The sequence below is a fragment of the Pseudorasbora parva genome, chromosome 22, assembly GCF_024679245.1.
Source record: "Pseudorasbora parva isolate DD20220531a chromosome 22, ASM2467924v1, whole genome shotgun sequence".
NCBI lineage: Eukaryota > Metazoa > Chordata > Actinopteri > Cypriniformes > Gobionidae > Pseudorasbora > Pseudorasbora parva.
The window spans coordinates 7,895,420-7,923,377 of NC_090193.1; the positions used below are offsets into that span (position 1 = coordinate 7,895,420).

The 27,958-nt window shown below is 37.7% G+C and overlaps 1 protein-coding gene and 1 long non-coding RNA gene across 5 annotated transcripts in view; one reads left to right on the top strand and one right to left on the bottom strand.

Moving 5' to 3' along the window:
- Nucleotides 1–27,958, top strand: part of ptprga (protein tyrosine phosphatase receptor type Ga) — a 360,225-nt gene that overhangs the window by 125,024 nt on the left and 207,243 nt on the right. The gene's annotated exons all lie outside the window — the stretch shown is intronic.
- Nucleotides 24,607–27,923, bottom strand: LOC137058429 (uncharacterized). 2 transcript variants are annotated; one of them, XR_010900689.1, is made up of 6 exons: nucleotides 27,815–27,923; nucleotides 27,360–27,443; nucleotides 26,215–26,296; nucleotides 26,018–26,093; nucleotides 25,784–25,850; nucleotides 24,607–25,216 (listed from the first exon to the last, which is right to left on the bottom strand). It is a non-coding gene; the product is annotated as an uncharacterized lncRNA (long non-coding RNA). The 2 variants fall into 2 exon arrangements; XR_010900688.1 differs by having other exon boundaries at nucleotides 25,784–25,853.

Here is a 27,958-nt window from a genome sequence, read left to right on the forward strand (position 1 = left end):
TTTAGATTGTCACAGAAAATAAGCTCTGTGACCAATAAAACTTTAGGATCGGCAGAAGTAAAAAGCTAAGAGTAGGCTATAAGCGAACTACACCATGAACACGTGACTTGAGCTTCACAATCATTAAACTTCCAACAACTCTTAATGTCTTTATCTAAAAAAAATACAAAATGAAAAAAATCCCTGAAAGTTTGACTTAATTATAAACACAAGGCTGTGAAAGCGTACTAGTGAGTAGATGAGTTTAACTGATAGATGAGATATTCATCTGCAATTTTGAGATATGAGAATAAAGTTGTAATGGCAAGATATAGTCAGATTGTATTTCACAACTGCTTCTAAAGCCCGTTCACACCAAAAGTCTTAATGCTCAATTCAGATTTTTTTGCTCAGTTCCGATTTTATAAATCTCCATTTGACATGTTCTGCTTAAAGTGTCATCCAGTCTACATTTTAGACTTGTCTTTTTTCGTCAATGATATTGCATGTTTATATAACGTTAGTCACAATGTAGGCTAACGTTACGCAGTGACTGTGATGTAGCCTAATCTGAAATACAAATAGGCAAAAACATCATAGGCAACACCATACTGCAGTTTTCAAAAAATATAAATATATAACTTATATTTTTACCAAATGAATAGCCTTGGCAAATGACTGTCGTTTTAACTTATATGGTGGAAAAGGTGACGTTTGGATCAAGTGAACAGAATCAAGTGAACAATCTAAGCAAAGTATCTACGGCTGTATTTTGTAATAAAAAATAATATTACCCTTTGTCATTAGACACACTATTTAGTTTGGTATGGTACTTGGTGCTTCCTGTTGTTACTGTACTAGCATCTTGCATTATTTAGACAATGCTGTCTCTCTAAGAAACTTTCAATTTAATCAGAAATAGTTTATACAGTCAATAAGTGGATAAATCGCTACTTACTGCTTTGCAGGAATACAGTTGGAATTGCCACTTTCTTCGGTTTAAGACGCTGAGCGAAGCTTGCTTGTAATGGGCCGAACAAACGAACGATCTTGAATTAAATTGTTGTGGTATCGGATTTTAAACATCAACCATCACTGTTGACATTTTTTATCTGTGGGAAGGATATGTAAAGTCCTCAGGTCTCCTGAAACAGCCTGGAACATGAAGTGTGTCCATGTGAGCAGCTTGTTTACCTGATGATTCGGCTCCGTCATGTGGGGGGCGTACATATATATGATCCCCAACGCTTGCATCATGGTTGGGTTTATGTTGAGAAGCACTTTTTTTCCGTGGTGTTTTTGATTTACGAGATTTACATCAGAAGTAGGAGGCAATGGTGTGAGACTCACAGTGTGCGATGTCCATGTACTGAACAATTATTTCACCATGGCAAGGCTAATTCAATTTTTCATTCTAGGGCACCTTTAATGAGAAATAGTCACAATCTCTTTTTTATGTTCATGCTGAGGTGGGAATTGTTTTTTCCATAGTAGAAACTTCATTTTTAGAAACTAGATATTCTGATGACTTCCGATGGAAAACAGATCAAGTAATTATGATTCGATACGAGCATTTATTCTCTTTTTCTATTCATGCACGTTAAGATCAAGTTTTAATCCATGTTGACTTTAAGAACAGTACTTGAAGCTGATAGCGCTCCATTGTGTGGCTTTGACAGTTTGCTGTGTATGCGATGCACACGCTCCAGGTTCCCGCTGGAATAGCACTGATCATGTTTGAATATAGAGTGTTCTGTCCTTTAACACCCTTGTGCCATTGATCAGTCCCATCGTAATTGTTGCTTCCTGAGGTTATCAGACCCCTCCTCCTCCCGAAGGACTACAGAAAGGCCCGTGCCTGCTCTCCGGAGACTTGTTGTGGAAGCAGCCCAGAGTTGAATATTTTCGGCAATCGTCTCCAGTGGATTTCCTAAAGCAACTCCTTCAGTTCCCCCACACTTTGAGTGGAGGTCCAGGGAGAGTTAGCGTGACTGCATAGAGGGGAATAATTGTTTCTGAGCTTGAACGCTGTGACAACTCAACTACTTTCTTCCGTACTTTTTCTTCTCCCTTCCGTATTTCTCACATATTTCATTGTAGCTCCCTTGTGCATTGAATCTCTGCATTTTTCTTTCCAACACTCTTTTCATTCCTGATATTAATGGTCTTGAAAAATACATTTAGTCTAACCATTTTTCCCTTCGAGTTCCAACGTTGTTGTCGCAATATTGCAATGTTATTTCCTTCTTCCTGTCTGGTTCCTGTTGCTGTTTGCATGTCTGATGTGTGTTGTATAAAAACAGAGCAAACTGAACGGCAGTCGAGTTTTTATTAGGTTATGTTTCCTGAGTGAAAGATGGTTGTTTACATGGTTATATCTGCTCAGAGTTTTAAGCAATTGAGGTTAGAAGAAAATCTGCTTTTTTTCAGCGGTGCATGTCTGAAAGCAAATTTGTATGTATGTATGCATGTCTTTGAGATCTTCAAAACGGAAAAAAAATCTGCTGTGTGTCAGTTTTTCAACACATTTCTTTTTACTTCTACAACCTCCATCCATAACTTCTTGAACTGAGTTTCTTTAGCCTGTCTGTCCTACACTTTATGGCAGGATTTTAATTGTGAATCTTGGGGCCGGCTGAAGAGTCCCCAGTCTCATTTTAGCAGCGCCTGAGACACTAGATGGGACTTAACTGGCCCCGAACAAGCAGAGGTCAAGTCCTCCGAGGTCCACGTCTACACTAGAGAGAGTTGGCTTGTTATTTTAGAACTGCAGCCCATTTGATCTGTGAAGAGCTTTAGAAATTAATTAAGCTAATGGCAGGAAATAAAAGTTGTAGTCCGAAGTCAGCAGGAGGGCCTCTTCTTTGTGTTCCTGTTATAGAGGACATTTATAGGTCTATGTGGAAAGCAATATTGATTTCATAAAAGGTCACTCAAAGCAAAGGGAGAAATAGGGCGATTACAGAAGAATGTATATTTCCCACCCGACATTCACAGGGGACTGTTTTCTATGTTGGTACTACAAAAGTCAATAAGAGCATCTTCATAAGATGCAAGGACTTTGAGATATGGGTGGTCTAAACAGTGCTTCAATTTAAATCAATAAATCTTTATTTATATTTATTTGTGGCTGGTTCTCCATATTCTCTCCATATTTTATAGGTGACCTAGTCTTCTAAAATTGAATTATTGTGACTGCTACGTAATGGTTACATCACATGTCCTTGTTAGTCATTCAATTAGATTCAAATTCAATACAAACACTGTATTCAAGAAAAAACTAAGGCACCTGGCACATATATTTAAACTAGATTTTTAAATTATCCTTCCTTTTCTTTTGTCATGGACACTTGCATGTCATTGAAGAACCGACATCTTGTGTCAACATTGAAGAGTATATCTTCTCTTTGATAAAGTGATAAAAAGGTGTTCTGGGCAAGGTACGCTGCCTAACCTTCTAATCCATGAGGGTGCGGTCCCAAGTCCATTTCAGACCCAATTGGGCTTTGCGTCCAGGGGCCAAAAACCTGCCCTGGCCTCCAATGAGATTCATTCTCTGCATCTGCTAGGTAGGAAGTGGCATTGAGCTCCAGGCCAGCTCAGAATAATTGACTCCGGACTGTTCTAGCCCACCCACTTGATGGATAGCCCCTCTGCAAATAAAATGTGTGGTACCACTGGTAATATGGAACATTTGAATGAGTAAAATGGTTCGCTATTGGCCATTTTAAGGAAGTGGTGTTGGATGTGCAGTGTTTTTATCACCCAAATAGCACATTTGGACAGAAGGATGTTTCCACAGTGAACCCCCACCATGACTTTTATATTCATGTGGCACTCTCTCTGTGCAGTTACATGATTTATGTAATCAGCACTCTGACTATGTTTAATCCTTAAAGGAAGGTTCTCTTCATCTAAAATTAAACATGATTCAAGACCTAAAGGCATTGGAAAGTTTCTCTCGTTCTCTTTCATTTCTCAGACTCATCCTTTTTTCCCTCCTATTTAAAATCGGTTTAATCGATCGGCGCTTAAGCTCCAGAGAGATAATCAGTTTGTCAAATCGCTGAATGGGGCTCCATCAATCGCTGGGTTGTGTATTGTGTACCTGTGCTTTCACCACAGCTGGGGCTTTGTCATGTGAGACGTGTTTTGGAAATCTATTAAAGTGTCTCTCTCTGACTTCATTGAGCTGGAGAAGTGTGGAAGGAGCAAAGGGACAGTGTCCCTCAGGTGTTGAGACGAAAAATGACTGAGCAAGGGGTGACGATTTAGTTATTTATCTATTTTAAAGGGAGCTTTTTTATTAATGCAGGATCTTCCATTGCCCACGTTCCCAGAATGTGTGTGAGTCTTGTGTCTCCATGTCCTTGTGCTGATGAAATATAGGTGGATAGTTTGTCCTTTACTTTGCTCTTGTCTTGTGTATATATATATATATATATATATATATATATATATATATATATATATATATATATATATATATATATATATATATATATATATGTATATATATATATATATATATATATATATATATATATATATATATATATATATATATATATATATATATATATATATATATATATATATATATATATATATATATATATATATATATATATATATATATATATATATATATATATATAATATTATATGAAATTTATTGGATATTTCACACTTTTTTAACAAATCAAAAACTGAAAAATTGGGCGGGCAAAATTATTCGGCCCCTTTACTTTCAGTGCAGCAAACTCTCTCCAGAAGTTCCGTGAGGATCTCTGAATGATCCAATGTTGACCTAAATGACTAATGATGACAAATAGAATCCACCTGTGTGTAATCAAGTCTCCGTATAAATGCACCTGCACTGTGATAGTCTCAGAGGTCCGCTTAAAGCGCAGAGAGCATCATGAAGAACAAGGAACACACCAGGCAGGTCCGAGATTCTGTTGTGGAGAAGTTTAAAGCTGGATTTGGATACAAAAAAGATTTCTCAAGCTTTTAACATCCCAAGGAGCACTGTGCAAGCGATAATATTGAAATGGAAGGAGTATCAGACCACTGCAAATCTGCCAAGACCTGGCCGTCCCTCTAAACTTTCAGCTCATACAAGGAGAAGACTGATCAGAGATGCAGCCAAGAGGCCCATGATCACTCTGGAGGAACTGCAGAGATCTACAGCTGAGATGGGAAGTTCGATTCGGTTCGATTAGTCAACCAGTTTAGCTCATTAAAGAATCAGACATCACTAGTAGTTACGATTTCTTAGAAAGTCATGAGGTCCAAAAATGGCTCAAAAAAACATGATATTGAGCATACCCCTGAAGACCCTCTTGACTGTTTCAAAGTCATTAGTCTCTTAAAATATCGCATGGTTGGTTCAGGTTGTAAAATGTCATGCAGCAACCCCAAACAACCTTTAATATTTATGATATTTGTGAAATAGTTTAGCTTGAAAAGTATATAAAAACATGTTTTTGAAAGTGAGATTAAGATGACTCACTCATATCCAGGGTGTCTGAGAATATTATTACTTTTAACACGACATTTTATTCAGAGGCTTTAAATGAAACTATTCTTGAAAACGGTTGGAAAAATTCAAAACCTTATAAAGCTAACAAGAAAATAAAGTGTACATTTCAACTTGGCAGGTGAGTTTTAAACTGAAACATTGTCCTTTTATCAGAGACGCTTTTACATTTCATTGAATGCTGCATCTTTGCAGCGACCTCCATTTGTTTCCCGCTAATTGTAAAGACCCATAGGTAGCGACTCCTGATAGGCGTTGTCATTTTACTTGTCTTTCTTGCTATCTTTTTCTCTTGCCTCTTCTTAAACCCACTCCATCTTTATATATCATTCCCTCCCTCTTTTCCCTCTGAAAGGAAAAGGTGACAGGAAGTTTGTCAATGTCTGCTGAGAGCCAGAGAGACAGTGTGTGAGAGTGTGAATAAAGATTGTGAGAGCGAAGGAGGAGAAAAACAGGGGGGAAACAATCGTGGGTTATTCATGACACCATTATCCTGGGCTAAGTGACAGGAATTGCACAGACAGCAGGGTGTGTACGCTTTGATTAATGGAAAGAATGAGTAAATGTGACAGGACAGGTGACCAACCACGGGACGCACTCTCCAATGACACTTTAAACAGCTGCCCCGCTCGGCATTCTGGGATACTTCCTGTCACTGGTGCCAGGGAAATTGAGCCGTCCGAGTGTGTTTTACTCAAAGAGTTCCACTGCAAAAGCGTAACATTGCATTTTTTTTTAAGCTTGAGTCCCATTCGTTTGCATGGAAATGTAATTGGATGGAAAAGAGCAGCATGAACATTCTTCAAAATTTCTAATTTGTTTTATTTTGTTCCATGGAAGAAGGAAAACCATCAAGTGTGAAAAGCCCAAGGGTGTATCAACAATACAAGAAGTTGTTATATAACCTGTTTAGCGATTGTGTAGGCCATGGAGAGTGACAGGAAGAGATGGATAAGACAGTTCCCTCTGGTTGAGGATTTCACCGTAGGACAGGTCATCAGCCAATTAAACCTCCGCCTGCTCCCTCCACCGTCCCCGCCTTTCTTCCACACATTGTTCCATTTTAATCAGAGCACACAACTCTTTCTCCCACACACTCTCTCTGTCTGTCTGTCTCTGCAGTTTCATTCCGTTCCTCATTTCCAAACATGGCACAATTCAAATGCAAATGCCAGAGCCCAATTACACATTTGTGTGTGGTTAAGTCTGTATCAGTCCCAAGAAGATTTCATTTGTACTGCACATTGTGGAGGCTAGACGAGACTTAACGCTCACATTTTTCCTTTGCTCCTGATGATCAAATGAAATTAGCTTTAACGTAGTGACAAAACACCTGCGTCATTTTACACCCAACGTTATTGTGTGAAATCACCATGGTAACCTTTTTAGTACCGTACCTGCTATTGTCATAAAAAAAATATATAAACAATGCAAGAAATATTCCAAAAACAAACTCCTATGATTCCAGAGTAGTAGCAATAACTGTATATCTTGGCATAAAGCATATATTAATGTACAATGTTGTATTACTATAAAACTGCATAAATGGTATTTATGTAGAAAGGTATGTTGTGGCAAATATTTGTAATGCGTAAATCTTGAAATAGCACAATATTAAGATCATAATCTGAAGATAAAAAGATTATATCCACTCATTTTTAATCAGCCGGGCATGAATTTACTTGCAGGTTTTCCGCTTATATGGTCAGATAAGTTAAGCTGTTGTACTATTAACAAAAATGTTCTCTTATTCATGCCTCGCTACGCATTGTGTACGCCAGCTCAGTCTTACTGTAAGCTACTAACCCACTGAAGCACATGTGCAAAATACTTTTGTTTTTAGCATAGCCTTCATTAATGAGAGACTAATTGTGTGGTCTAATTATCATGCACAATGCACTTATTTGCGTAATGCCATTCTCAATGCGGATGACTCTCAGCTCCATGTTAAGGCAGTACAAGGTTCTGTGCTGTTTAGAATTAAACTAAAGGTCAGAGTGGGATACAGAGCGATCAGAAAAGTTTGGCGTGCCTCAAGTCTTTGTCCTGGGGTCATTTTCGTTCTGTGGTTGCACTAATAAAACCTGGTTCCGGAGGGAGGAGCTATAGTTCTGGAATAGGCTCTTCTGCAGCTGACTTTGATGTATAGCTCATTTTGGCTCTTTGCTACCAGTTTGTGATGGATGGCTGGGATGGTGATGTTTTGTCCAGCCTCTCCAGTCCTCTTGACTCTGAGCTGGTGGAAATCCATCATTGTCCAGTAACAGTTGCTGACCCCTGATATATAGTTCTCGATGGTCACACAAACCTTTCAATTTAAAGACAAAAATATTACTACATTACTCTTAAAGCTACACATAGTTTAAAGGGTACACAACACACAGAGTTTCAGCCAATCTCATCTTGAATACCTATAGAGAAGTATTACAGCATCTTTTATGTCGCCGAAGAGACTTTAGTTTAATCATATTTATAAAAGACAGATATGCTGCACAGATTCTTTCGCTTGTGGAGGTGTGTAGTGAGCGGCACTAAAAAGTGGCATTATGGCATTATTCCGCTCTCGCTCTGGTTGAAGTGTGTGTATGCGCTCATCCGGGAGAAGTGCCCATATAAGGAATTCTGCCCTTTATGACATCATACAGGGCCATACCCGAGAAAAAAAAGAATAAAAAAACTTTCCAAAACCTGGTCGAATCCTGAAGGAGTGTATTTAGTACTGAATACTGTCATATATCCAACTTGTTTTTTTTTACATTTTTGGCCATGTTTAGCAAGAGAACCCAACTCTTTAACCCTTTGACACATACGATCACACCGGTGTGATCATTCTAGGCTGGTCGCTGGAGTGTACGATCACACCAGTGTGATAAGAGTGTTCAGCGTGAAAGGGTTAACACTGTAAATAAGTCAGAATGCCTGATTTTAAGTATCACAAAAGGTCGTTCCCTATTCAGAAGCCCAAACAGTCTTGTGATGTGAGAAGGTTAATGCCTCGGGCGGAACACCATACTAAGAGAAAGTGTTCAGTGCTCCTTCCTGGTTCCCACGGGGGACAGGACGGTTGACACTTCCATCCCTATTGGTGAGCCCATTGGAAGTCTGGCGAAACAGAGATGTTTGAGGAGTTACAGTAAACCGTGGGCTGATGCAATATTCATGGGTCTCAGGGTAGCCTAGCGGAACGTTATTGCCCTAAATAGTAACAGGAAACCGAGGAGTACACAGTTAAACTTGTCTGGATTTCCACTTCACAACGATTTTAAACGATTCTCTCTGGACATCCGCACACACCCTTGCACCCTACATCCTCTTTCACACTTGCTCACTTTCTCCAATCCCTTTGAACACAGATGCATGCAACAAAGCACTCAGTATTTTTGAATTCAGAATAATCTGAGTTATCATTCTTACAGCCGCGCTGTATCTCAAGAGGTCAGGATAATGATGTTGTCATGGAATTAATATTAAAATAGGTGTGGGATCGAGAAGTCATCATTGTATTGTGTTTTCTCTTTGCTTTTATTTATTTTCCACTCTCTGTTTAGCTTGGATGCAGAGCTTACATATTATAGGATCTATCTGTTATGTTCTCTCTACCAGCAGGATTCGTCCTTGCAGAGTAACAAGTCGAATACCAGGGTATCCAGTATGCACTTTCAATTTCTGCTGGATATATTTTCCTCCTTGTTTAAGGTCCAAAGCTATTTCTACCAAATCTGCAAGCACATGCAAGTAGCAAGGCACATCTCAGTGAAATACACAGGCAAATGCTTAGACGAGAGGCTGGCTGAGGGAGAGGACAGGCAAAGTGACCTCCTTTGTCTACTAAAGCAAAGCCAGCACAGTTAATTAAGATGTCTGTTCAGCACAAATTAACTTTTGTAATTTTGCCAAGGCATTATGGGAATGTTTCTGTTTTACAAGGATTTCCATATGGATTTTATTGATCATGAATGCATTTACCAGAATGGTTTAAGACATGCATAAACCTACAATAATAAAAGCACATGCTTGCCAGTGCCACACTGTAAACAATTTTAGTGACACTGCCTTCCGAGCACTGCACTAATGTAAGAGTTATAAATCTTTTACCAGAAATAAACTTTATGCAAATGATCCAAAGGCAAATAAGAGTGTACTTTATAAAGAAGAGAAAGATTAAATTGAAATCATGTGCCAAGTTCTTAGAAATTAACTCTGTGTATTCATTTTGCTATCTTATGGTTTTGAATTATTATTTTTTAATAGTAAAGGTAAAGACGTTTTTTATATCTATCGTGAATTAATTAATTATGGGACCACAAAACCAGTCATAAGTCGCACTGGTATATTTGTGGTAATAGACAACAATGCATTGTATGGGTTCAAATGATCGATTTTTCTTTAATGCCAAAAATCATTAGGATATTACGTAAAGCTCATCTTCCATGAAGATAATTCCCTACCGTAAATATATTTAAAAAATATTATTACACTGTAAAAAAATATTTAGAAAAAAGTTACCTGGTTGCCTTAATTTGAGTTCATTGAAATTGAAATTTTGAGTTAATACAATGAACATTTTTTTAGATTCGACAACCTTTATTAAAATATTATTAAAAGATTTTGTAAGCATTTTGGGTATTTTGTGTGTTTTATTTCTGATGATGCAGTGAAACATGCCAAATAGTGGTATTTTCATGATTCATCAAATTTTTTATGTGGTTCAGATTAAACAAATTTCCTTCATTGTATCAACTCAAATTTTTAATTTCAATAAACTCAAAATTTTAAGGCAACCAGGTTACTTACTTTTTTAAGTTAAACCAACAAAAAACAACCCAAATTTTTTACAGTGTAGTAGTTATTTGACTTGCAAAGGACTTAATTTGGACAACTTTAAAGGGGATTTTACCAATATTTAGATTTTTGTGCACCCTCAGATTCCAGATTTTCATATTGTTTCATCTCGGCCAAATATTGCCCAGTCCTAACAACCCATACATCAATGGAAAGCTTATTTATTTCAGCTTATTTATTTATTTGGTTGCACCACAGGACTTCATGACTTTGGTGTAGTGGGGAAATGTTTCCTAGAAATGATAAAAGATTATGCTAAACTTCTTTAGCTGTTTCTTTTAAATATTATATTTAAAAATATATGTTTGTTAATATTTAAAAAAAAAAAAAAAATGAAAAAAATGAAAAAAAACATGATATTTACAACCTGGAATAACCTTCCCTAAAGCTTATTCTGTGTATGAGTTACATATTCCTCAATAAATAGGATTTAAAGTGAGTTGACAACAGTTGTGATAGTCTTTTCTTCCGTATTGTGAATGGTATACACCACCATGACAGTGTTTGACTGAAATAACACTAGTGTGATGGACAAATTACACTAATGTCCATGGGCACGCAGAGAACATAGCCTTGTTGCTTAGAATTCTAAATTGCATTCTCATGTTTCTGACCATGATTATGTGTGAAATCGAGCTTGGAGCGTTTGCGACCGTAGTCTTCTCCGCAGGTGCTATGTCTGCTTCTGTGACATTTAATTTGCCACTTATAGCTTTTCACTGGAAAGTTGCACCTGCCTCTTTGGGTATGTGTTCCTCTGTACCATTGATTTTTTTACTGAACAGGAGACAGAGAGAGACAGAGAGAGAGAGAGGCAACACTTGCTCTATGGGATTCTTCCTGACGCCCCGTCTCACTGCTCTGTCAATACCTCAAAGGTGCCACAGACAGAACTTTTTCTCACTTTTTTGCTCTCTCTCTCTCTCTCTCTCTCTCTCTCTCTCTCTCTCTCTCTCTCTCTCTCTCTCTCTCTCTCTCTCTCTCTCTCTCACTCACTCACTCCTCTTTCACACGCCATGTGAATATTGTCACATCGATAGCATTCAGTAACAGCCAAGACTGGCGCCACCTTTTTTTATCGAAGAATGTCCCATGCCAGAAATAAAGAAAAATCACTACCTGAGAAACTCTGTCTTGCCAGACATCATGGGGTTTGATTATTGCACACCCAGAATTGCAAAATAAATAAATAAATAAATAAATAATTGACTGAAAACAAACTTTTCTTGGTTTTCAGATAATGGGTCTAATGACTTACATAAATAATCACAGCATTACTTTTGCCCTATTGAATCATAGCTTTTTATGTATTATTCTGAATTGTGTCCACTTCTTTTATGTGTTTATTTTTATGTGTTTATTAGGAACACCTGTTCAATTTCTCATTTAGGGGTGTGGTCCTGGTCAAGACAATCTCCTGAACTCCAAACTGAATGTCAGAATGAGAACGAAAGGTGATTTAAGCAATTTTGAGCATGGCATGGTTGTTGGTGCCAGACGGGCCAGTCTGAGTATTTCACAATCTGCACAGTTACTGGGAAAAGTGATTTTAAACAGCAGAAGACCCCACCGGGTACCACTCATCTCCACTACAAATAGGAAAAAGAGGCTACAATTTGCACAAGCTCACCAAAATTGGACAGTTGAAGACTGGAAAATTTTTGCCTGGTTACCACTGTGCAGGCTGGTGGTGGTGGTGTAATGGTGTGGGGATGTTTTCATGGCTCACTTTAGGCCCCTTAGTGCCAATTGGGGATCGTTTAAATGCCACGGCCTACCTGAGCATTGTTTCTGACCATGTCTATCCCTTTATGACCATCATGTACCCATCCTCTGTTGGCTACTTCTAGCAGGATAATGCACCATGTCACAATGCTTGAATCATTTCAAAATTGGTTTCTTGAACATGACAATGAGTACTTCACTGTACTAAAATGGCCCCGACAGTCACCAGATCTCAACCCAATAGAGCATCTTTGGGATGTGGTGGAATGGGAGCTGCGTGCCCTGGATGTGCATCCCACAAATCTCCATCAACTGCAAGATGCTATCCTATCAATATGGGCCAACATTTCTAAAGAATGCTTTCAGCACCTTGTTGAATCAATGCCACGTAGAATTAAGGCAGTTCTGAAGGTGAAAGAGGTAAAATGCCAAATGCAGTATTAGTATGGTGTTCCTAATAATCCTTAACGAATTTTATATATATATAAAATATAATAGATCTGTTAATGGAGGTTTAAACTTTGAGAGTTTTGAGAGTAAGAGTTTAAACCATAAGTAAGTCACATCTACTATTAAGTGAACTAAATCATCATCAATGTCAACATGTCAATGCAAATCTTAATGACGTAGGCAGTCGATAAACAAGCTCCACTTTCTTTCTTCACTTTTTAAACACTTAGATAATAACATAGCTACAGAACATGATGTTAATGGCTGCAGGGAGCCTAAGAGTCCCTGTAGTGTAGCTGTCACTCTGCAGCTCCTCCAGGAGGAAAATATTAAATAAAAGAAAATTGTCTAGAACTTTTGAAAACATTCAGCAACTAGGACAGGATGTTCTGAAACCTGAAGGAATCGATTCAGGAACAGTGACCATCTGACTCTCATATTAAAACATCGTCTTTAGTTTTTAACATTGCCATCTGAATCAAGGAGGCTGAGTTATGACTTATCTTCTGCCTTTTGGTGTTCAGTGTTTCAAGAAAAATTTCCAAATTAATAAAATCCCAGTTTTTATTATATGAATCAATCAAAATTCGTACTAAAATCGCCAGTATTCAGTATATATATTTTTTTCTGGTGAAATGACAGTGTCCTCATTGTACAACATCAAGTATGGGCCAGGACTCACAAAGGCCAATGTCCCAGGGCTATGTGTTTTATGGACGGGCTACCAAAATGTAAGCCCAGCCTGCCGACGGGCTATCTTATAGTGAAATAACATTCCTTTCTTGATGTGCTTTGTTCCCTCTCTTGACTTGATATTTGAAGGGAGCGCACCTGTGTGTGTACGGTTCACTGTTTTATCCACTGATTGGGCCTGCCAAGTAATAAAAAAAATAACATTCCAATCAGTCGCGGGTGGATGAGTGATAAATCATTGTGTTTGTTTGATAAAGACATTGTGCTAGACCTGTGGGCGAATCATTCCGGTTGCCCCTCTTCATTGACGCACCGGTCTCGCTCGCTCCTCTCTTTTCTCTTTTGCTCGACTACCTCGCCACACTCATTAAATAAGCAAATCGTATCCAATCCTAGCCGTGGGCGTTTACTTCTAAGTCTTCAGTGCGGCACGCCCATAAAAAAAATGAAAAAATAAATTACTTATTTATTCTGATGTTTTTGAATGTAAAAACCACACAAACGTCATTAGTTGACCTCAGACAAAAATATATATTTTTCAAAATACATTTTGCCCTTCAGAACTTCCATTAAGGGTCCACAGTGAGCATCGATTCACCCTGGTTTTCACAGTGCATTGTGTGATTTTTTAGGGTGCAAATGTTCCAGTCCCCTGGAGGGATTCTGCGATTGAGACGGCCCTTAAATGGCAGACTCCCTGATCAGTGCCCTGCCTAGGGGATGGCTGCTGAATATTCAACTTTGCATTACAGAAATATATTTTTTTTTATAATAAAGTATAGTAGTTTTGATCAAATAAATGCAGCCATGGACTTACACAACAAACTTACAGCCACAAACTGTTGAATAGTATTGTGTATCCTCATTTTAGAGTCAAATAAATGACACTCTTATTACACATTGCTGACCTAGCATATGCCGCTAACAAAATGCTAGCCTACAGAGAAAGAAATACTATCAATACACAATGGAGGCAAAATGCTTCTTGTTAAATTTCACAGCCAATAACAAGTTCTTTGAGAACAAAGACCTGACTCTTAGCCCTAATTCTGCCATTGTCGGGGGTTGAACGGAAAGTCTTTAGCATTAGCAGTCTTTCATAAAGACGTGACATATCAGTCGTCAGTCGACTAATCGCATCTCGCCATTTCTTTGAACACACTCTTAAGCAATTAGCCTACGAACGTGGAATGACTTATTGCAGGAAAGGATCTCTGAACTCCTTTGTGTGAAGATCCGTTTTTCCCTCAGTCTGGAATGGAAAGGCCACTGGAAGTTCTTTCCTTCAACAGTTGCGTAACCTCGTGCGACTGTATTAACCTGTGAACTGTGCGAATGCCAAAGAGCAGGAATTTGTTATCTTGAGGACTAATCATAACACTCTCTTCCTCTTGCTTACAGAACAGCGCTCTGAAGAAACAGATTAGATCTTGATCGCTGTCTGTGGTGTTGCCCCCTGACCAGGTTTTCAGTCAAGAGGGTGTGTGTGTGTGTGCATTTGTGGCTGTTTGTCGTGGTCCTAAAGTGCATTTTCTCTCATAACACTGTACATTTAGGCCCCTCTCTCTCTACAAACAAAGGCCACTTAGATTATTTTTGCAGGAGTAATAGGAGCCCACTCCCAAGACCAGGAAACTGGACCAGAACACTGTAGATAACATTCACAGAGAACCGCTTTTTCTGATTTTTCAAGCTGATTAGAGACAAATGGGTGTTGTTTTTGTGAGGCTTTTTGATGTGTGCTTGTGCACAAACATGTATTAGAGGAAGATATTTAATAATAAACACGCCAAATTATCTGTGAATGTTAGAGTGGTTTGAATTTATACACCCAAGTTAGTCATTATAGGAAAGCGATAATGGGAGAGGCTTTTTTCCAATTCAAACATTAAAATTAGTACATTTTATTAGTATTTTAAATTAGTTTTTATTTATATATTATCGTTTTAGTTTTAGTTAACTGTAATAATCTACTCTGGATAAGGATTTAAATTTCAATCGATGAATTATTGTTAATCACATTCAAAATAAAGGTTCCTGTTTACATAACATATTTGCATATATATATATATATATATATATATATATATATATATATATATATATATATATATATATATATATATATATATAAATCATAATAATTATAAACAGTACACACACATATATTATGTAAATGCAAACTTTTATTTTAGATGCGATTAATTGATTGCCTAGCACTATTTATTTTATTTTATTGTTGGATATTTTACCTTTTACCTTGTGTGTAATTGTGATGCCGCCAAACATAATTACAGTAACAGTTCATGATTCTAGATTTACACTCTTCAACTTGAACTAAACAAATAAGTGTAGATTTACCAGATTTAGCGTATATTTCGCCAATCGCATAAAAATAAAACACTTGTGGTGGGCGCCAGCCAAAATTTGTCAGCACAACCCCTGATTGAACTCATGGAAAGCAGAGTTGCTCTTGTACCAAGCCCAAAAAAGATTCCACAGAGATTAGCCGAGTGTGTAATGGAGCAGGTGGAATGGAGGCTATGGATCCAGTCCATAATGGCCATAATGAATGCATACATCACACACTCTTCTCCTTGCGTATGCTCAATACTCCGGTCAGTCGTCAACCTCGAGACCTCTAATGTACCAAATGCAATTTTCAGGATGACGAAATGCCTTCTCAGTCTGTAAGTGGTAAAATGTTTGGCGATGCAAAAACGCTGTTTAGATGACCCTGATGAAAGGGTGAGGGACAGAAACCAACCACGTCTTCTGCACTCCCTAAGTGAAGTCTTTTCAGAGGAGAGCAAGTTATATTTAATATTTTAAGCTTATTGGAGACAGACATTTTTTGCCCCTGTAGAATATGACACCACTTTGTCTGTTACCAGGGACTGAATGGTGGGAGAATGGTGATGAATAGACTACAAGAGACTAGAAGAACACGGTAGAGAAAGAAGCAGTTGAGATAGAAAGCAAGGAAATGGTTTAAAAGCTGAGGAACATGAAGTGACGTATGTTTTAAGACTCATTAATCCTAAAGGTTTGAATGGAAATAGGAGTGATGGCGCCACAGCAGGGGGTCATGCTAATGCAGCTGGCTTGTCCTGAGGGCCACCTGCTGCCAAGGCTGTGTGTGTGTGTCCCTGCGTGCTGTTACTACTAGTGATTTAGAAAGAAAGAAAAAAATTCACAGGTGCATGTGGGTGTCTACATGTGTAACTAAATGACAAAGCAGGATATAGCAGGTTGCAGAATGTGCAAAAATAAGTGTAAAGTTATCTTTACCCCCCACGCACACAAGATACACACACAATAATATTTTCTGAGACAGTATGAGTTTTTTATTTATTTTTTATAAATATCGAGCATTAGCTGGACTAAACTCAAGACAAGAAAGAAAGAAAGAAAGAAAGAAAGAAAGAAAGAAAGAAAGAAAGAAAGAAAGAAAGAAAGAAAGAAAAAGAAAGAAAGCTTGGTTTCAGCTTTATCTTTTTATATATTTTTTAAAGGGGTCATGAATTGGTTTTTAACATTTTTTGTCTGAGGTCAACTTATGACATTTGCGTGGTTTTTACATTCAAAAACATCATAATTAATAGTAATAGGCTATTTTCTACGCTGGATTTGAATATAGTTAGACATATACACATAATTAAAGGTAGACTTTACCCAGAAATGAAAATTAGCCCATGATTTACTCACCCTCAAGTCATCCTAGGTGTACGTGACATTCTTCTTTCAGACGAATAAAAGTTGAGTTATATTAAAAAAAGTCCTGGCTAATCCAAGTTTATCCAAGTTCATAAAAATGCATCTTCCCATCATACAATGTGCTCGACATGGCTCTGGGAGGTTAATAAATGCTTTTAGAAGTGAATTTATGTGTTTGTATGAGAAAATTATACATATTTACAACTTTATAAAGTAACATTTCGGCCGATCACCTTCGGTATTCACTGTATGGAAACAGTGTTGAAAGTGCCTCGGCAGTTTAAAGGCTTACACTACCAGGTGCGCTCCTCAGACGTCGCGGACGCATCTTGAACTCCGAGAAGGCACTTTCAACACTTTCAACACAAGGCGATCGGCTTTTAAAACTTTAATTAAATATTACATTTTAAATATGGATATTTTTCTTACACAAACGCAACAATTCCCTTCAGAAGGCCTTTGTCAACTTCCCAGAGCCGCGTGGAGTGTGTTATTTGACGGACAGATGCACTGTTATGGACTTTTTTTTGTATGACATATATATATATATATATATATATATATATATATATATATATATATATATATATATATATATATATATATATATATATATATATATATATATATATATATATATATATAAAAAACTCAAATTTATTAATCTTAAAGAAGAATGTCATATACACCCAGGATGGCTTGAGGGTGAGTAAATCATTGGATAATTTTCATTTTTGGGTGAACTAACCCTTTAATAATGATCAAATGATCTGTAACAATGCGATACTATCACATATTAAAATAAATAAATAATCACATTTACTCAGTTGTTGCACCATTCCTGACAGATCCAATATAAAAGGCACAACATCGTTTTATCTCATTCTGTCTTCAAATCCAGTCTCTTTTACAAACTAATCTGCGGGGAAATTAAGCAAACAAACATACAATGTCTTACCCATGTGAGCTGGAACTCCATTAAAAAAACATTACCACCGCACTCCATTGGAATCTGAAGAAAGCGTATGCAGCGACTGTGTTCTTCTAGAACCAGGCACTGTACAATATTTTGTAATCTTCACAACATTTTTATTGCTTGGTAGCTCGATCTAATTTAGCGCCACATAGGCCCATGTTATTTACCTATTACATGCCATGTGCGCATCGGTGTGCAGGGCTACAGGAAGTTTTCGGCTCCGAAACTTACAGGATATTCTTACATCACAATGACCTGTTATATATCAAAAGCTCAAGGAAAAGTTGATTTGGAACTATTATAATTCCTCCTGTGTAGCAGTGTTTCGCTCGTTGATGATAGAAGCAATACTTATAAATGTATATCAACCGACAAAATCCTAACAGTTTATCATTTCAACCGGTGTATCGCCCACTGCTATTCTAGGTACTTGTTTTCTCCTCCCACACTCTACCCAGATGACAACATTTTCAGCATCTCCTGCCCCAAAAACGCCATCCTCCACACTCGCCTATAACAGCTGAGCTCAGTGCTTAGAAGCGGAGGTCTTTGATCCGGCCCTGAAAGTGTCTAGTGCCGTGTACTGGGGAAGATAAGTTGAACCAGGTGAGCGGGAGAGATAGCAACTGCCGACATCGCCGCCTTTCCAACTCAGACGGCCACAATAATTCTGCTGCTTATTCGGTTGCGTAATCAGCCAGCCACTGATGCAAAAAAAAAAAGAAGCAAAGCAGGTGAAAAACAACCTGCCATTGCGCTTTTATTTAATACCAAGATAGTTTGACTCTTGAATGTGAAAGAATAAAATAAGAAAATTGTCTGAATTTAGGTCAAAGTTTTTTTGTTCCTTATCATTGTACACGACTGGTACAAAATGCAATATTTATCTTACATTTGCAGTAATAATGTGACGTCAGGTACAGTCTTTTTCCCACTGTAAAACTTACAAATCCCACAAATACAATAAGTTAATACTACAAATAGACGTTTTTTTCATGTGATTGTATCATTTTTTTCATACCTTTAGTTAAATCACTGAGCGATTGAGTCATTGAATGTATACGTTCTTAGAGAAAGTTTGAGTTTTTGATGTGTGATGCATTTATAAAGTTGTTCGGCATCGAAGTGTAGTTTTATTTTCCTGCGGAGCTTATGTGAAAGATTCTTTGAAACTACTGGTCATCAGAGTGGATGTGTGTTTCTTTCATGCTGATTCCAGAGCTTGAGAGAAGCCTGTTTTATGCTTTAACTTCTCTTGAAGGATTTCGCTGATGATGGCAAAGCAGGGAGGTTGGAATAGCACAACTGGACTTCTAGAGAGTAGAGTGAGCGAGAGTGTTTTGAGAGGCTGTTGCATAATAGGAATTGGCTGCAAGCTGGTGATAAGGAGAGGGTCAGTTATATAAGAAGGTCATGGTACAGTATGTGTGAAAGTTCTAATTAGAAGGAAAAAGAGTCACTCAGGCAATATGTCTCAATATGTTTAGGCCTTCCACACAGGTTGCAGCATCTGATAACTCAAAGCATTTTCTAATCGGCTGGGCATATACGTTGTGCTTGCTGGTTGATAAAACGGGCAAAAAATCCTATACGCTTGCATTCAAGGTGGAACCTGAGTCATGTTTATGAACCAAACTAACCTATCGACTTCAGCATGGACTCTAAGTGCATTCCAAAAAAACATTAGCAACTACATAGCAGTGCACTAAGAAACATTCAAAATACCTGTAAACTGTAACAATAGCCAAACCCTTAGAAACTTTGCATCATAGCGAGGGAATTTTGTATGGGTTAGTGAGACTCTTCAAAAAAAGTAGCAGTTGTTCACTTTTTAGTAGTGCAGGAACAAATCCTGCATATAAAAAGTTTAAATTTCCTGCTGGCACAAGATTCTACACAGCTTTTTGCCTGGTCGAGACACATCTTTTGAGAATTCCTCTGGTTGTTAAGAACAGGGCATGATACAATGGGCTTATTGGTGATGTGCATTTCATAGAGGGCTGCTCATGCTGAAAACCCATCGCGTTAACAGTGCATGCTCTTGGGGAAACCGCTTTATCGAGTGCCTGATGAACGCTGGCTGGGCATGGACAAAATGCTGGTTTATGATTGGCCACTGCAGGCCTTTTGAAGCGATCATGGTGGCACGCTTGATCGGCTAATTGCTCTCTCGACTCTGTGTACATCCTTGATTCTTTCGACTGTATCTTATTCTCTTCCTTTTGTTCACCGTCTTCAACGTCAGTGTCTTATTCGCTTTTAAAAACAGTTCGAGATGTCAAAATGTACAGATGTTGACTGTTAAAAGAAGGAAAAACTGAAAGAGCGAGAAAGATGACAGGACAGTGCAGCCGGTAAAGAAGACGATGTGAAGACGAAAAATCAATTTTCCTTCCTTCTTGGTGTCCTTGCTGTACGTCCTACTGTCAGCTTTTCCCTCTGAATTCTTGAGCGAGAAAATCTTCTTCTTTAGTGAAGAAGAGATTACTTTGGAGTGTCCTTGTATGCATCTGTATCTAAATGAGAGGTTAAATGGAGAGATCAAGAGTAAATGAGGAGATACCCAAATGTCCGGATGGTATAGCTTTAACCTTAATTTACACAAATCAGCAAATCAAGGCCTTTAGGATTACTTGAAAGCTACAGGTAAGTGTGTGTTGGAGCGGGGTATAAACTAGGGCTGCACGAATAATGGAAATGAAACCGCATGCAATTTGGCAAAGGGGCTCCAAAAAAGGAGCTGAGTTTGACACCCCCTCATGTCCAAACACCTGTGAGTGCATTGCTTTAGGCCTGCGATTTTCAAATCCTAACCAATTTTAAAACTCTGGGAGACAACAGACATGAGGGCAGTTCTAACCGATTTTTAGCATTATAATCCTCCGAATGCACATACTGTGAGAACAGGCATTGTAGTAAAATGTTCACAGTGATCTCACAGATAACCGCAAGATTAAACATGACCTGAGAAGAAAAACAAAAGGTGGACGATCAACATCATCGGTGGTTCTCCGGGCGCAAATTTGGTTAAACAAAGGAGAAAAGAAGGAATATGGGTGCTCTTCTTTCTCAATTGTCCACTTTTGTGGCATGTTTGTTAAAAGCACATAACATCCAGTTGGTGAATCCGGTCCCCATTATCTAGGGGGTGCTCAAAATCAACCTTAAAATCTTCTAGTGTGTGACCAGACTTAAGGAGCCATGTAAGGTGACAGCTCAGATTGACAATCTAGTGGTAATATATTGCACAGTTCTCTTCCTTACTTCATTGATATGCTTGACCCTATTATCCCTCAAGTTTCTAAAGCATCCATTTGACTTATCTAGACTTAAGGCCACAATAAATGTGAATCATCCAGAATCCATTGACTCCTTGTATTCCAAAATATGTTCTTTGTCTGGATTCCTAAGAGTCTAGATAATTCCCAAAGCTTCTCTTTGTTTTCTAACAGTTTCCCTTATTGTCTTGTCACCCCATTTCTCGAACTCATTCTCATTATGCCTCTCCATCCCTGCTGTCCTCCCTTGATTCCTCCAGAACAAGTGTTTGGCCTTTCTGCTGAGGCGGGATCAAAGGGCTGACAGCTGCCCCTCATTCCTGCTGAGTGTCCTATGTTCTATCTGTCTGCTCCCTTCTGAGACTATGCTACCAAACATGAAAGACCAACAAAGATCCCTGGAGGATTCAACAGCCTTCTTGAGGACTCCTGCCATTGGATGGCGAGAAAGAGCTAGCAAGAAAGAAAGACAAAGTATGATAGAACAGGACGCGTACACGATTGAGAGGCGGGAGATGAAGAAAGAAAGAGGCTGCAGTGTAGCCCCCAGGCTTGTTGCTTATTGCTGCTGAGCTGGACTCTGGCTAATTAGTTATTAGATTGCAAAGATGTGCAGTAACAAGCTTTAATTAGGTTAGTGACTGCTTAAATGAAATGTCTAACAGAGCCCAGTTCTGCGTACAATAATGATAGACTGAATGCAACTTAGCCGTCAGGACACAATGCTTGCTGCTCACGACTCGGGAACCGGCGAGTATTTGCCTTTTCTTAGGAGTAGATAATTATGAGGTTGACCTTTCAATTAGCACAAACGCCTTAATGCCAGAATATATCGCCTGAAGTAAGCTTGCTGTTGTCGCCTTATGAATAAAATATACTCTAGTCTTGTGTGTCCAGGACTATATATATATATATATATATATATATATATATATATATATATATATATATATATATATATATATATATATATATATATATATATATATATATATTCCCAGAGAAACATACTATCTTCACTAGCTTCAGCCATGTTTTTTTGTGTTGCAGACTTCGGTTTGTCAGAGTTGGTGCTCGGTGAGATAAACCAGCCCATAAAACCAACTTGATGACACAAAAATAAATAGTGCTTGTTGAGTTTATTGAAGTATTTTTGATGAAACTTCATGATACTTTTTTTCAGGATGAAGGTAATATGACTTTTTCTTTTTTGAATATTGAATGATCGATATCAGTTTTCAATAAGGGTGTTTTCTGGCTTATGGGCGAAGACACTGGGATAGGCTCCAGAATCCCTGTGACTCAACCTTGCAGTTTCATTTGTTTGTGCACTTCAATGTTTGAAGTCATCAAATGAACTTAAATGCCATCGGGGTAAGTGTGGTCAGTGATTGCTTTTAACACATTAACATAGCACTGCATTGCTTTACACAAAGGATGCCCATTGAAATCTGCACACTGCGCATGAGATTGGAACTCACAGGTAGACTGTGAGGCACAGACGCTAAGTGGCTATTGATTTCTACGCACAGTGAAGTGAAACTGGGCTGTTTCTTGCCTCGGCTCAGCATGCAGTGCTCACCAGCGGTTAATTGCCTTTTAAGACACAGATGTCTTTGGCTGGTTCATTTTTAATGATGGCAGCCAGGATGGGGGGTTTTTTATGTGGAGGAATTGTCTGATAAATACGCTAACACTCACACTTGCACAAGGTCGTTTGCTCTACATGGCTACCATTATGCTATACTTGTCACCTTTAAAATTCCTAAGAAAAGAAAGAAATATTGCTTTCTGGAACATTCGAGAGCATTCTAGAATTGTCCAAAGTGTTCTACATGATCTTTTTCCAATGATGTATATGTGGGTGGACTGCTCTTCCTGCCTCTCTCCAGGACATTTTGGTGGGAAATGAGCCGAGGCTTCCTGTCTTTCTCATCAGCACTTATTCAATCAGCTAGTAAAAATATCAACTCAATTAATGAATTAATTTCTTGCGTTATCGCATCTTGGCACACATTTAACCTGACGGTTAACCTGACTTTGTTATGTAACTAGAGGGTCAAAGAGTCGCTCTGGTTTAACGGGACTTGGCAGCGGCAGGGAATCCTTTATAAATGTTCTAACCCAAGCACATTTTCTCTAATTATTTAAGATGGGACTTAGGCTTGCCTACCTCTCCCTCATGTACCTTAGGTGATTGGTTGTGTAAAGAGATTTGTGTTGGGGCAGCCACTTTCTCTCTCTCTCTCCGGCCCTTACAAATGTGCGATCACTGGACGGAGGAGCTTCCTGAAGCATGGAAGCGTATTGAGGAGCATAGAGGAACAGTAATTAGGAAAAGCATTCCGATGATGTAAAACCCCAGTGGTCCTGGTCCACCCTGACTGTGTGTCTTTAGTGTGTGTGTTTTGTCCCTGATGATCCTGAGAGAATATATTATGCTATCAGCAGGGGGATTGTAGAGGCGGGATTTTATGCATGAACAAAATGTAATCCCTCATAAACCTCCACCCACAGATACCGGCATGAGCCCTTAGGTGCAAAACACCAGCATACATGCAGTACTATGTGCATAATATACATACACAGATCAGGCATAATATTATGACCACTGACAGGTGAAGTGAATAACACTGATTATCTCTTCATCACGGCACCTTTTAGTGGGTGAGATATATTAGGCAGTGAGTGAACATTTTGTCCTCAAAGTTGATGTGTTAGAAGTAGGAAAAATGGGCAAGTGCCAAATTGTGATGGCTAGATGACTGGGTCAGAGGTGTTCCCGGTGTGCAGTGGTCAGTGTCTATCAAAAGTGGGACAAGGAAGGAACAGTGGAGAACCGGCGACAGGGTCAGGGTCAAACAGACAAGCTACTTTAGCTCAAATTGTTCAAGAAGTTAATGCTGGTTCTGATAGAAAGATGTCAGAATACACAGTGCCTCATAGTTTGTTGCATATGGAGCTGCATACACAGCAAAAACGTCAGTGTTGTTTCAACTCCCATAGTGTTAAATTTAACACTTTTCCAGAGTTTATATAATTCTCACCAGTTTAGAGTTAAAATAACACTTTGGATAGTGTTAATATTTTAACTCCATAATAGTGTTAAAAATTTAACACCTAGAGTGTTGTTTCATAACACCATTAAGATTATTTTTTACACTAAACATGTGTTGCTCCCTTACTCTTAAAGTGTTAATTTAAATCATTCAGTGTTATTTTATAACACTTTAAACAGTATTTTTAACTCTGAATCGTGTTACTCCCTTACTCATAAAGTGTTAATTTAAATCAGTGTTATTTTATAACACTTTAAATAGTATTTTTAACTCTGAATCGTGTTACTCCCTTACTCTTAAAGTGTTCATTTAAATCATTCAGTGTTATTTTATGACACTTTAAAGTGTATTCATGACAGTTTTCTTACATGCAATGTTCTGAAAATGCTTTTTTACTACAGGAAAAAATTAATAAACATATGAAGAATAACTTTTTTTTTTAATAGACAAAAATATCTAAGCACAACTGAACTCTGCACATTCACAGAGAAAATAATGGTACAACAAAAGTCTGTTCATTGTAAAGTTACAAAATAAAGAATGCAAAGAGTTGTTTTAACAAACTAGTTCTTTATTAACGAGCAAGACCCTTTACATCACGGAAGGTTAACTTTTAAAATAAATGAATAAGGCACAGTATAGGCATTTCTATCATCAGAATTATATTAAAGCTGCTTATCAAGCAGTGTGTAATACTTCAAGTCCTGCATGTCAGTGAATATATGTCCTGTATCAGTGAAGTTGGTTCAGTACCTTCAACTTTGCAACAGAACAGCAGTACTTGAGTCAACACAACATTCAGCAGAAGAAAAACAGTTGCAGGGTATCTGTGGATCAGGTTGTGTCCAGTTGCTAACAGTACAGTTCAGTGCATAGTTGTTGTTTCACATGCAGAGCAGGGAAGGTTGTGCAGATCCAACTCTCTCGAAAAATCCTGGAATGCTGGTTCCCTAGCCTAGACAACACAAAACCAGACCAATTACAATTAATATTATTTGTATTTTATAAATACAGCAAGTTTATGGTGGAAAACTCGCTGTATTTAAAGGGTTAGTTAGTTCACTCAAAAATGAAATTTATGTCATTAATGACTCCCTAATGTCGCTCCACACCCGTAAGACCTCTGTTCATCTTCAGAACACAGCTTAAGATAAGTTTAAGACAGCGTATCTAAGTGTATGCACACTATACTGTCCATGTCCAGAAAGGTCATAAAAACATAATCAAAGTAGTCCATATGAGACATTGGTTAGTTGATTAGAATCTCTTGATTAAAATACATTTTGATCCAAAAATAACAAAAACTACGAATTTATTCGGCATTGTCTTCTCTTCCAAGTTTGTTTTCAATCTTAAAATAAAGATTCAAACGGTCATGAATCAGCGTATTGATATATGATTCGGATTGTGTGTCAAACTGCCAAACTGCTGAAATCACGTGAAATTGACAACATGAGGGCGAGTAAATGATGACAGAATTTTAATTTTTGTGTGAACTATCCCTTTAAGAAATCTCACTTACTAGTCAGCTGCTGGAATGACTTTTGTTCCCTTCTTCCTGACTTTGTGATAGGCAGAGATTTCCCAATCTGCTGAGTATAAAATCAAACAGAAAACATCTACCTGTCAAATCATGAAAACAATTTGTTTGACTTTTTTTGTGTTTGTAATTATGTTAGCCAAATACCAACAAAGCTATGATTATTTTTGATTTTTGTGCCCATGATTCTTTCATAAGTTCTCTGTTAAATCTTACCATAACCAGGGAGGTTCTAGTCTGTAGTCTTCAAGCACCAACCCCGGGCCATACTTGATGCATTATAGAAACACTCCTAAAAACACAAATAGAAAAAAACAATTACATTTAAACATGAAGGCATATCCAAACATTAACCAAAAGTTAAAATGATAAATAAATTTTGCATAAATATTTAATATGAAATAATTACTTACCCATTCTAAAAGTATTAGTCCTCCAAATAAAGAAATTGATTGAGGAGTTGTTCTTCTGTTTTTCAGTCATATGGTAGGTGTGCTGACAAACAAGAAAAAAAGATAGTTTGAGGATAAAGAAATACTTTAAACAGTCTTAAAGAACACATTTTTCATTACTTTTAAACAGACCCCATTCATAATGAATCAATTATATTAAAATTCCTACCTATGTACTTCAATAATTTCAGCAACAAGTAGGATAAAGGGATAGTTCACCCAAAAATGAAAATTATCCTATGATTTACTCACCCTAAAGTCTTCCTAGGTGTATATGACATTCTTCTTTCAGACAAATACAATAAGAGTTATATTGAAAACCGTCCTGGCTCTTCCAAGCTTTATAATGGCAGTGAATGGCTGTTTCTGTTTTGAATCCATAAAAGTGCATCCATCCATCATAAAAGTGCATCCATCCATCATAAAAGTGCATCCATCCATCCATCCATCCATCATAAAAGTGCATCCATCCTTTAAAAAAGTGCATCTGTCAATCATAAAGTTATACATAAGTCTCTGGGGGTTTAATAAAGGCCTTCTAAAGCAATGGGATGCGTTTGTGTAAGAAATATTTCCATATTTTAAACTTTATAAACTAAAATAACTAGCTTCCGACAGTACGGCCGTATGCATCTATTTACTTAAAGAGGAACCCTTGACTCAAGCAATGTGGGTATCTTTTATGATGATAGATGCACTTTTATGGACTTTAAAGCATAAACAGACATTCACTGCCATTATAAAGCTTGGAAGAGACAGGACATTTTTAATATAACTGATTATATTAGTCTAAAATAAAGTCATATACACTTAAGATGACTTTTGGGGTGAGGAAATCATGGGCTAATTTTCATTTTAAGGTGAACTATCACTTTAAAGCATTAGTTCCCCCCAAATTTTAAATTCTGTCATCATTTACTTACTTTTTTCTATTCTTTCATGATAATTTTCTAACTACCATGCTGTCATAACTATAAAACCTGTCAATAAGTGATTTGAATTGGTATGCACAGAGGTCATATTTGTGCTTTATTATAAAAAAATAGTTTTGGACCAATAATCTTCCTAGACAAGAACTACCCCTGTTTTCTATACCATATACATACCTATTTTGCTGCAGAACAGAAAGAACTGTCATCTGTCAGCCTTGGTTTCATTCTAGAGGATTGTTAAAAATCATGTTGATGCAGCTGTTGAAGACAGAGACATCAGACAGGTCAAATTTTCTGTGCAAAACAGTTCAACATTTTCAGAAAAAAAGGGTTCATGAAACAATCGTGTCTTTGAATCTGGATTACTACCCAATACAAATCAGACACAACGATTAAGTAGTGCAATAAGATTACAGTTTGGTGAATGAACAATTAATTAACGAAGGTAAGAGAAAGCGTTAACGTTACTCCGTCTGATGCTGCTTCCTCAGGGAGAGGTCACTGCAGCTCGTCTGTATAAAACTCTTAAGCAGCCTTTCAATCAGCATAGCTACTGAATGTGTTTTTCAAGACACAACTACATAATTATACAGTAAAAATACATATTAATATAGGCGTGGGACACTTACTTTCTCGGTGTTTTCTCTGTTCTCCGTTTCCCTGTTCAGGTGTTTTCCCTGTTCTCTGTGATGCGGTGAAAACTCCGCGTGCACCACAAGTGACGAGTCTAACGTTAGTCTGAGAAAGTTTTAGGCGCGTTATTAAAGCGTCAA